Source organism: Squalius cephalus, assembly GCF_949319135.1.
Source record: "Squalius cephalus genome assembly, chromosome: 22".
Taxonomy (NCBI): Eukaryota; Metazoa; Chordata; class Actinopteri; order Cypriniformes; family Leuciscidae; genus Squalius; species Squalius cephalus.
Genome location: NC_137143.1, coordinates 25,397,284 through 25,410,494, shown reverse-complemented (window position 1 = coordinate 25,410,494; position 13,211 = coordinate 25,397,284).

Here is a 13,211-nt window from a genome sequence, read left to right as displayed (position 1 = left end):
ATCCCAATTTTTTTTTTTTGTGTGCATGTTGCCAATTATGTTCCCTGTGACATTGTTTTATATTTGGTGCACAGGACCCACAGAAAGGTCTCTCCGAGCTTCCAGCATGTTCTGTCAGTAAACGGCTCTCCTGAAACCACCCGCACAGTTGTTCGCTTTGAAGTCCCTGCATCCTGACAGTAGAGTGCCTGTGCGAGGACCGGGACTAAAATGTGTTCATTTTTTTCGGCAGATAGCCCAGCGACCTCCCTCTATGTTCCTAATTAAACTTACGGCTAGTCCCCCAGTTCCTCCACATGCATTGTCGAGTGTTCGATGCCACCGTGGGTAATCCTTTGAAAAGGGGCTTAAAGATTTTCAAGGGAGTTTTCTTCAAACTAGCCACCATCACCTTATCCGCACTCTCATGGTGATGGGGATAAATGAATTTCTGGAACAGCCTCGGCTCAAGTGCACACACACACACACACACACACACATACACATGCAGATGTGATTTTCAAACGGAGATCATTACCATAGTGCATTTCACCGGCTCACTGCACAACGGATTTATTGAACTCAAAGAAAGCTGAGGTAGTGAAAAACGAGAAGAATGAGTTCATTAAGATCACAAAATGTTCAGAGGAAACAAATGCAGATGACCCTTGAACCGAGAGGGAAATTACCAGATGGCCTTTACCCCCGGCTCAAACTAACAGATGATGGCTGATGACACTTAATGTTGGGGGGGAAAAACTTGCCAATACAGAGATACACAAAGATGAAATATTATCCAAAACTGCTTTACGTCAGTTTATGCACATGGCTAAGACTCTGGGATTTAAGAAGATAGTTAAAAGCCCATCATTGTGAAATGTTGAAGGCCATTCATGTGAAATTCAAACACATTAATGCGTAATATATATGAGTAGCACTTAAGATATGGAAGATGTTTTCACAAATAATACACAAAAAATTTATTCATATGGGACTGAGCAAAATGTCTCAAACAATAAAACAAACAATATTATTGATACCAATACCAATCTTTCATTTGAAAGTCACGTGTCTAGTATCTGTAAAACCGCATTTTTCCATCTTAAAAATATATCTAAATTACGCCATATGCTCTCATTGACAAAAGCGGAACAATTAGGTCATGCATTCATGACCTCAAGGCTAGATTATTGTAATGCTCTACTGGGTGGTTGCCCTGCACGCTTAATAAACAAACTACAGCTAGTTCAAAACGCAGCAGCTCGAGTTCTTACCAGAACCAGGAAGTATGACCATATTAGCCCGGTTCTGTCAACACTGCACTGGCTCAAAAATATTGCTGATTACTTACAAAGCACTAAATGGTTTAGCTCCGCAGTACTTGAGCGAGCTCTTAACGCATTATAGTCCTTCACGTCTATTGCGATCTCAAAATTCCGGCCAGTTGATAATACCTAGAATATCAAAATCGATGCTGGAGGTAGATCCTTTTTCTATTTAGCACCAAAAATTCAGAACAGTCTTCCTACCATTGTCCGGGAATCAGACACACTCTGTCAGTTCAAAGTTAGATTAAAGACACATCTCTTTGACCTAGCATTCACATAATACATTATAGACTTCTATAATTCAATGTTAGGCTGCATAGATTAGGGAACATTTCCCATAAATCCTGATGTACTCGTTACATCATAAGAAGAATGGCATCTACGCTAATTTTAGTGTCTTTGTTTATCCCGAGGTTTTCCCGCAGCCTGCCGGATCCAGGCCGTATCCAGATCTGACGAAGGACCTTCGCCTGGACCCGATGACAACGCAGTGCTGAAGTGCCAACTAGTCTCTCCCTATGGAGGATCCCTTTACCACTCTACAGATAAAGCGTTGTCGGGAAAATTTGTTTCGCGTACCTACCCCGAAGTGACAAAATAAAATTCTGTATCAAAATTTATAAGGGAAGACCAGTACTTTGTTTAGGCTTGGTTTGTAGGGAATTCCAAACCTGCGCACATATATTCAAACGCACATAACTATAACCAATTCTTAATGCGCATGTGAACGCCATCAGCGTTTATCACAGGTTCGCGTTTAAAGTCTGTGTAGAGAGAATGGTGTCATCTTAGCGGCCACTAATTTAATAACAAATGATCGTTGCGACGGAAACGAATCAATCAAAACTAACTTTAGCTGGAATATAACTTTATTAAAGAACCACTATAAAGCCAAAACAATCTCTGTTACCTTAAATTATACGCTTATCTCTCAAGCTGCTTTGAAACAATCTACATTGTTAAAAGCGCTATATAAATGAAGATGACTTGATTTGACTTGATATTTAAAGCCACTTTTAGTAAAGTTTTTTCAATGCTTTTATCCGCCACAAAAATATGTCTTTGAATTATCTTTATTTGAGGGTTTTTCTAAGGATGCATATTGATGTATGAGAGATTATAACATTTATTGATATCAAACAATATTGGATGTTTAATTGCGCATGCTCATTTTTCCTATTTTGTAGGATGTTTTCAATTTTTTTTATGTCCGATTCCAATTTTTACAAGTAAATTGACCGATTCCAAAACCGGCTGCCGAATTTATTTTGTAGTATTTTATAGCTTACAGACTTTATTTTATTTCCACACAAATTACATTTTAGGAAATGTTATCAGTTTGTGTGCAAGTCCAGAATAGAGACTGGCCCAAAAAAAAAAAAAAAAAACCTTGTTATGTGTTCCGTCGACCAGTGCATCTCTATATGAAATATTTATAAACACTGTGTAAAATGCACAGATGTTATTATGAGGAAGACTGAAACAGAAGGAGCCATGTAAAGAGCTGTTTGAACACAGCTCTTCAGCGAGATCTATTAATCGCATTCATGAGAATGAAACTCAGGCAGGAGAACAGAGTCCTAAACAGCCTGTTCTATTAGAGCACAACAAGACAGGAGCACAACTCCAGATGTCTCGCGCTCTCAAAGGGACAGAGATACGGACAGAGTAAATGAGTGGGAGAGAGGGAGGAGAAGAAAGAGGGACAGGAAGAGACTGAAATCACAGATGGTTTCGAGGCCCGCCGGGATAAGGAATTTAAGATGAGTAGTTTTCCAACACTTCAGAAAACACTTTTCCAAAACTAGAAGCCACACACATGGAAGGCTTTGTGAATATCATCAAGGGCATCAGTGTCTCTCTCATGATTGTGACATTACAGCCATAGATCAGGTGTAGGGGCATCAGTGTGACCAGATGATTTGGCTGGCAGCAGGCTTGTTTATTATACATGTGAATATAAAAAGATAAGTACATCAAATAATCATCTTTTCTGAGGATGTTCAGTCTCTTTATAAATTTTATAATCATGTGCTCTAGTCGCAATCTTCCATATGAAATATAAAACATGTTTCTCTGACCTGACTGCATTATGTATTAGAGGAGGGAAACTGTGCATTGATTTCTGTGTATTGTGTTTCAAATTGATTCCTAGATTTATAATACGGTGCATGTAATACAAGCCCCAAAGGATTTTTTCTTGCCATATGGTGTTTATGGGACATGAAATACTCTTGGGAAGTTGATATGTCCTGCAGAGTGATACTGCATGTAAAATCATTTTGATAATTAATTGTTATGTATAAAAATTAAGACTGCATATTTGTATTTTTATAAATTCAGTTGTCACACTGCAGGACCATGTAAAAATGTGTTTTAAAAGTGTATCAAATGTAGGATATTCATCACATGGCTCTCAGAAATACTTTATTATGGCTTGATATTGCTATAGATATTGCAATCTGCAAAGAAAAGTCAAAGGATAGTGTCATTGTGGCAATGAAACATGTCTTAATGGACACAGATGTGGATGTTTAACAAGTAGACCGAGGGTAACCTATAGCAGTCTGTGGCTGGGTAGGAAACAAATCTCTGGAGACCATCACCACACAAAAGCACTTAAGAAAAGATATGAACTAAATGCCCAAGAAAAGTGTGTCAGAGGCTGTCTGAGAACTGGAGAAACGCTCCTGACCTACTTACAGAGAAGGATGGAAGAGATGTGTGCACATACACAGAGATGGCTCTTTCCCTTCTACTGTTACTCGAGAATCTGGGGTCCACTTCATGGAGCTCTCTTTGATGTGGAAGATGATTATGTAGAAGTTATTTATTTAGGAAAAAACATATTCTTAATTAATTTGCCATGAAATGCATGTTACTTTCAAGATGTATATAATATAAAATAATATAATCTAGAATAGTATCTAAATATATTTTCCACATCATATATTTAATTTTTTACATAATTAAAATGTGTGAAATAATTAAAATATATATGAATTAGGTTGATATAAACAATATATTTGATGAAAATATTGTTTAATATATCTAACATATTTAAAGCAAAATATAAAAAAATCGATGATATCAAAATAAAAGTTTTTTCCCGTTTTAGTTGCCCCATGTATCCCATTTAAAAAGTGGAATAAAAAAATAAACCTGTCTCAGATAATGAATATATCTTCCGGAAAACAGCCTGCGTTGCAAGAACACCCAGCCGCCTCCTCCATGTATGACCCACATGCCCGAGAGAGCTGAATTAGCACCATCTGCTAATGATCAGCAACCTTTGGTTCCCATCCTGCTGTAACATACAGTGAAATGGATTAGAGCAGTAAAAGCACATATAATGCATGTTTGTGTGTGCCCAGCCTCACGCTGAGCTAAGCTCCCTAGGTGGAACGTTTACCCCAGGGACTTCATGTTCAACTAATAGCCTCCATGCCAGAAGGGGTCACTCTGACACTATCAATAACCTGTTCTGCGATGTCTTTACTTGCCGAATTGTTACCCCCCCCCCCCCCCCCCCCCTCTCTCTTTATCCTGAATCTGCTGTTTAAGGCAGCTAGTGCCTTTGGAACCTGCTGGACGGCAATTTGCATTTTGAACACTTCATTCTTCGCTTCGGGTAACCACATGTTCGCCTGTATCTTTCTCCACAAAAATGTCTGTCCCTCTTCTGTAATGGGATGGCATGCAGGCGATAGCGCAGATGGAATTCTATGCCTGTGTATTAAACTGGAACTGAATGAAACATAAATGAAATGAAATGAATTTCAAAGGAGTTTGTCTCAGCAGATGAGTAATAGCAACTTCTAAAAAAGGAAAACAGTCTCAGAGGAATAACACGCTGAGATGATAGTTCTGGAAAGCTTATGGAAATATATCTTTGCCCTTTCCCCAGGCCCTGTTCATGAAACATTAATGCCAGTATGTAGATACACCACCTGCCTCTCCTGACTCACTTTATTAGCGAAGTGTATTGCACCGATTTCAGCATGCATGCGAGTCACTGCATTTAGAGAAGGAAAAGCATTTTTCCTTAAGATGTACAGTACTTCATGACCTTATTTGTATGTGCTGCAAAACCATGGACTGATGAACAGGTCTTCACGAAACCAGAGCCCGCAAAAAGCTCAGCAGATTTCAAATAGAATTCAATTATCTACAAAGTTCTACACATCCCTCTTGCATACTTGTTTCCTAAACATTTCCGTCATCAGAAAGGAAAATGTGTGGAAAAGTATGCAGATTATGTGCATTATTGGAACAGATATTGGAAGTGGGACATTCATGTTATGCAGTCGCTTTTTTAGATAAATATGCCCATGTTATGATTTATCTACACATTTCCAAAAAGGAACTTTATTATTTACACAATAATAAGAGAATTATCAAGAAGGATCATAAAAGGATGGAAACAAAGAGCTAAAGTCATTGCTCAGTGAAGTATCGAGAGTTAGCTTGCATGTAAGTGACTACTTGAAGGTAGTTTTGATATTTTCGATATACGTCATTAATTTGGTTGAAATGTCATTTTATCGAACATGATGTAGTACAAATCAACTAAACATCAAAATATCACAGAATTCATCAAATTCATTACTAACACTTGCTGAAGTTTCTGTTGTTGTTTTTATCACCAAATACTGCATGATGTCACTTTCAGGAAGATGATGTCATAAAGGGATTATTTTAGGGATTTTACAGAAAACTGGAAAGCGAAATTGAGAACAAAAAAACAAAAAAATGTATTAACTGATTGCCAAATAGAACTAAAAAAAAAAGTAGGCTATATGGAACGTTTTCCTTAGAGAAAGGAAAGATTTTTTTTCATGTTTATAGAGGTAAAGAAATGTGGCAAAAATGGCAACAACCTCTCAAACCAAAGTCGTGAAATTGTTTCAAATCACTTAATTACGATAAATGAAAATAAGTCCATCTTTAAAAATTGTGATTCTACTATATTGATGGCGGGGATCAAACGTTCTGCATAGTGGAAAGCAATGGTAAATGAATTCTATAGGGTTTCTCCGTACCCGTGGGACATATTATGGTTCTTCACGGGCCATTTTGATAAGACGTGTCTTCGAGCCTGTCAACATCTCTATCTGTGCTGCTCTTCTGCTGAATTTTGTTCCCATACTGAGACCCAATGCTCGAGCGACTGTTATTCACCCTCCGGCAACACCACGCTGTGTCTGTGTTAGCGGCTGTCAGCCTCATCGCTCTCGTGTAAAGCTGTGGCTTCTGTTTGTGCCTGAACCTGTAAATCAGTGGGATTCAAGTGACTGCCGCCGCGCGCCGACATGACATCAGTAATGGGAACATCCATATGATCTGTCTATATGTCTCTGTCCACCTTAACGTGGTTGAATTTGCCTCTTATCTGGAATAGTCATGCTCGGATACAACCCACAACAGTGGCCACCCTCGCGCTGCCAACGGTTTTCCTTTTGTGGCTCGTTCCTCTTGTTTTTCCCGTTGTTGTGAAATGGAAACAGACTTTAGTGTGATGTCATCGCTCTATTCACGTGAAGAAGAGTAATATTGTGCCACCGTTTGGTTAAGGTTCTCCAAGTCAGACAGTACAGTTTGCCTATGTAAATTCCCCTTTATGCAAATGTCTGCCGTTTGCCTTATCACAAAGCTGGCCAAGGGAGAGCTCCCTATTGAAGGGGGAGGAACTGCCTAAAGCTTTTCACAAAACTCTGTGTGAGGCATTAACAAAACACAAATGCAAATTTTTCATGGGTCTCAGCTGGAGAGTCCAAATGTGCCTCAGAATGTGCACAGTGGGCCGCCCTGTGTAAACAATATAAATAAATGCTCTTGATAAATGTTCTCACCACTGGCGAAACCGGCCTGTGACAACCACACAAAACAGAATACAGGACTGGAGCATCCAAGTAGGAAGCAATTAAATCCTGTGTCCCACTGGGCGGATGGAAAGTCGCCCTTTACAATAAAGAGACAGGGAATGAAGAGAGAAGATACCACTAAATGTAAATGCCATGGCAACCTCGAGCAGGAGCAATGCAATGTTTCCCTAAATGGATGGCATTCCGAGACAGGCAGTCTGAGATCTGTAAAGATTCAATTGGAATGTTCTATTCTGGCTTCTGTTATATTTTAACATCATAACTGAAATGTGGCAAGGTCTAGCCTACTTTGTAGCTTTGTTCAAAATGAACAAAATTCGATAAATCATCATGGCCTATTATGAGTACTCAAGTTGCTCTGGCTTCTTTGACAGGTGTATAGGCTGACAATTTCTTAAAAGGATAGGCTAGTTCACCTAAAAATGAAAATTCTATTATCATTTACTCACCCTCAAGTTGTTCCAAACCTGTATGAATTTCTTTCTTATGCTGAACACAAAAGAAGATTTTTCGAAGAATATGGGTAAGCAACAGTTGATGACTTACATAGTATAGGCCTATGGGAAAATAAATATACTATGGAATTCAGTGGGTGAACTATACCTTTGAATAGGCTAACCAAGCTTTAACAACATAAGGGTAGATCACTTCAACTGTTGACGATTTGAACGAAGGATATTCCGATATACAAATAAGCTTTCCTTCGATTCCTCCGTCCTCATTTTCTTTCCTTACATCCTTCCCTCGAATTCTAAGAAGGGTGGAGCTGAGACGCGAAGAAAGGAAGCGAGTAAAGGAAACGAGGATGCACAAATAAGAAATGACAAGCACCTCATATGTCTAGTCTGAATAAAAATGTAATTTTCAAGTGTAGACATCTAGACCCGCTCCAAGCCCGGATAGCAACATCCAGTTGAACTTATCATTCTTTTGAGCCGATTCTTCTCAGTGAACCGGTTCATTGCACTGATGCAATTGCTGCAGTTAACGACTCACTGATTCAACGATCCACTTGGAGCGTGTCTCTTTAACGAATCAATCAGCCGGGAGTAATATGGTCCTTAAGCTTGATTGCACTGATTATTAATTCATTATAATGACAGGTATTTTGAGCAAGAGAGTGTAGAATAGCAAGTAGCAATGAATAAAAAATAAATCAATGAATGATAGTTCTATTGATATTTGCATGCATTCATACGCAAATCAGTCATTTCATCAAGATTTCTTCAACTCAAGAAGCTACAGGATTTGTACTTGGTCCACCACTGTCCATTCTCAATATAGGATTATGCAAAATCAAATCATAAATGCAGTTACATTCCCTGAAGGCCCTCACATGCACGCGTACGCACCCAGAACTGAATCCAATATCCTCAGGAAGGACATAGTGTTTTCCTTGAGCAACCTTGGTTAAAAGCGTTCATGTATCTTTCATTCAAATCTTTCCTAGTATACTGAAGATCACCTTGCCCCAAGCAAAGACTCACTCATTCAGAACAATGCCTTAGATGAAAATGCCTTAGATCCTTTCATTTTGTTCTTTTTTGGGGGCCTTTTGGCATGCATTGAAGACAGGAATATGTGATTGAGGACTTTTACTTCAATAAGACTGTCTGTTTCAAAAAGATTCATTTTCAGTATGCATTTTTCAGCAGGGGAGACATGGCATGGATAAACTGATGCCAGAAAGCAAGACAGCTTAGAGGAAGATTCATCTTGTTCATCCATGACCTTTGCTGCTGTGTGCTCTGATTTTCAGATATATTCAAACTGACATATACAGTCCAGAGTCAACAATGCTGCAGAACAAAGTCTTAAAGGATGAGGCAGGTATATCGTGACGCTGCGCTAAACTGCAGTATATTACTTGGACTTTTGAGTTTCAGAAGCATTAACCAGGCAGAACAAAAACTATAAAAAGGATTTTCTTGTAGCGAATGGATTTTCATGATTTATAACTTGAGCTATGAAGGGAGAAAAAAACTATAGAAAAGTTCTTGGAACTGATGTGTCTGGTTATTTAGTGCCATTTCTGAGTTCTAGAAGATTGTGGGCTTCAGCATCAGTGCTTCTCATGCGCTGCCTCATGGGAAAAAAGTCACCAAGTCAGCTTCTCTTACAGAGTAACCCTTAACACACTTTTGTACTCTGAAAACTGAAATCAGTGTTGTACTTCCTGTCGGACATGTTTTATCCTCCACTCTAACAGATAGGTGAGCACTTAAGCCACATGCAAAATAAAGTGCTTTTGGGAAGATTTTAAACATTCATGATGTCAAGATGGAGGAAGCAAAGGGGGTGAGGGGGTTATTGGTACATTACAAACAGTCAGCTTTTGCACATCAGTCACTGTGCTTTGAACAAAATGTGTGTGCGTGTGTGTGAGGCATCACACAATGGTTGATCAGCAAAGACGGCTTGGCAGTGCGGCCGCTTCATTTCCAATTACATGCTTTGTTGGCAAGGCAACCAGGTCACCCTCGGGAGACGACAAACAAAGTTACCTTCAGCTGCCTTGGGCAAGATTTGAATTCTCCCTACGTGCTCCTGTGCCCCAGAAAGAGAAAGAGATTTGGAGGTTTCTTAGTTCTGATGACTCATGATATAAATTAGGTTAATATATATATATATATATATATATATATATATATATATATATATATATATATATATATATGTCATCCGTCCTTGTACAACTGATGTAAAAACAACAATTTTGCAGGCAACTTGCAATTTTATGTTTCAACCACAGATGGCGATAGAGAAGTTGCAGTTCAGTAGTGCAACAACGTTTTGTCATTCTGGCTTCTATTTAACCTAGACAATCATATGGTAGCTACTCTACCAAATTATGTGGACACCTCAATCCATTTGTGCTTTTTAAATGTTTAATTTCAAAATCATGGACACTAATATGAATGTAGCCATACCTATTGCTGCTATAACAGCTTTTATTCTAATGAGAAGGCTTTCTGCTGGATGCTGGAACATGACTTTGGATAATTGTCAGGTTCTGACACACTGGGCTGGCATTTTACTATAAAGTTTGTCTAAGAAGATAGCATGGCTTAATTTTATTAATGTATGTTAGCAATGTGTGTAGCTGCAATTGCCAATCCTGTTAAGTAGAAAAGGTTTCTACTTTTGGAAATGTAGTGTGTGTCACTTTATTTCCTTTTTTACAATTTCATCCCCTCAGGCTCCCCCTAAATCCATCTACGAATAGCTTAAAAAGCATGTATTCATTATTGAACAGCAAATGGAGATAGATCAAAAGAATTTGTTAAGGCTTAAGTAGCCTTTGATGCCCTAGTTCATTATTGCTATTCTTGTTAGGGACAAATGTAGGGCGGACCTAAAGCAGAGCCCAGAGGCACTCCAGATTCAGGTAAAGTGTGGCTGTGTAGCCTATCTTCATATATCTGTTACATTTGACAGTCTAGGTGCATCATACTGAATCTAAAGGAGAAATAACAAGCATCAAGGGGGCTAAAGAGGCATATGCACCCATTTATGGCACTTCAGTTACGGTTACAAAGGATTCAATTCAGTATTTGATTAGGCTTGACACTGATTCTCCAGCTTAATGTGGTTTTTCAGTCTCTAATCAAGTGTTGTGGTTGTTCTATGATATGTAACACAAGGTATGGCTTTGCTATGTGCACTAGAATCAAATTTATAGCTAAAGCATTTCTTATGGCGGATAACTGCAATCTGTGAATTCACATCCGTCATTTATCTTGATGCCAAGCAGTCAAGCTTTCTAATCACAGGAGTGTTTGATTTCTTTCCCAGAGGCAGTGCGATTGACTCGCTCAGCAGTTTTCCTCAAAGTTGTGGTTGGACCTGAACATTTTTGCTGAGCCTTCTTGGTGGCACTGTTATGTGAAGAATACCACAGAAGTACTGGACTATAAAGCACCACACTACAAAACACTCAGTGTAAAACAAACTGATTGTGAGTAAAACCACATGTTTGTGGTCTGAGAATAATGTGTGATTATTGTGCTTTTATCTTTTCAATTTGTGCAGCAATCTATGATTTGCAGGCATGCTTAAATAATTGCAACTCCAATTTTCCCCAGATCTTCTCAACAAGAACATCATGGCTTGCCTGACATCACTAATAAATTAAAACGATGACACATAAATGGTGTGCATCAGCTGACATTCACTGACCTTCACTTGAACCCTGAGGCAAGAACTGAGCATGGCTTTTTAATGATGTTAATAATGTAACATGTATGTATGTGTGCTCAACCACACATGGTTAAAACAGGAATTCTTATGCATGAGAAAACATAACAGAATGCAAAAGTCTCAGAAAAGATTCTGACTTGTATCTCCAATCAAATTCCAATAAAAACTTCCACCTCTTTTGGTAGCTGCAATTCTTCTTAGAGGAAAAATATATACAAAAAAGTAAATAACTTTCATCTCTTGGTGGCTCCTTAATATGGAAGTGTATTTCTGCCACATAATAAAAAAAAATCATGCTTTGGTAAGGTCGAAATTATGACATACTAAGTAATTTATGAGATGAAAATTCAAAATCATGACATATTGTAAAAAAATCATAAATATGAGATAAAAAGTTTTATTTATTTATGACAAGTCGTCATATAAAAGCAAACCAAAAGTCAAAAACATAACACTAAGTCATAATTATGAGATAAGTCATAATTATGTCAATAAGTTTCAATTGAAATAAAGATGATTTTTGAATGTCAGAACATTTACTTGCCATAATTTAAACTTTTTTTCAAAATTAGGTCTTTGTCATAATTGTATCTCATAATTATGACTTAGTATCTCATCATTTCAGTGTTTTATGTCAATTATGATTACCAAACCTTTAAAAAAAAAAGAAAACATTTAAAATAACTGCAATAATAAAAAACAATTTTCCAGAGATTTTCCTCTGTCGCATTACATGTCTGATTATGTCTCTTTTCCTGTTTACTAGTTTTTAGGGTTTCCCTACCTCCGAAATCCCAGTTTACATTGTTCTATGCTCATGCAAAGATACAGAGACCAATCTTGTTCAAAGGATCTTTAATTTACAGTCTTGTTTTGCATGTACATACTATATACTTATTGTAGTAATTACAATAACTGGGTGGGTAATAACTTGGTACTAGTCCTGAACCTATCCCTAAACCTAATCTCAACCCATGTGGTTACCTTAAATGATTCAGTACTTTCTTGGGAAGTACACTGTAAGTACAATGAAAGTGCACGTACTGTAAAATAAAATGCAGCTGGATCTTGGAATGACCATCAATTGTACACCACACTTTCACCTTGTCAGTTCCCACTGGAGCAAAGGCACCTTGGTCCATGCCATCCATCACAGCTAGGTCACCTATAGGTTGACGTTTTTCCACTGGTTCCTCACAGATGTAGGGCAGTGCTGACATTTCCGTTCTCCTCAATCACAACCAGCGAAAGGAGAAATGTATTGATTTTTTTGAGTTTTCACGAATAACACTGCTGAAATGGGTCATTGACTATTGCACATTTCAGCTCCCTGTGCGTGTGTTCCTCCATCTTCTCAGTTTTTTATCCATCTCAATCTATCAAAAACATCACAACAGCCATAGATTTAAAACGTCACAACTCCTGAAGTGCGTTGGATAGGTTGGTTCGTCTTGGCCGTATTTCTTACCAGTGACATTGTGGAGAACTCCAGAGATGGGCACACTTTGTCATTCAGAGGTTCTGCTCATGCCCCCAGCTTCCAAAGTGTCTGATCAATAACACAAGCCAGTATTGATCTCGATCCACAGGCTTTTAAAAGAAGCAAAGATGTGTGTACGGAGTTCACAAGTTCATTAAAAAAAATAAATAATGATTTAATATTTTAAATTAACATTTAAATAAAATTAATTAATTAAAATGAATTTATTAATATTCAAATAAATTATGAACTGCCATTTGATTGGACAACCATCAACAACAAAAAAAAAGCAAAATATGATTATCTATTTAGCAATTCTAACTATGCATATATAATTGG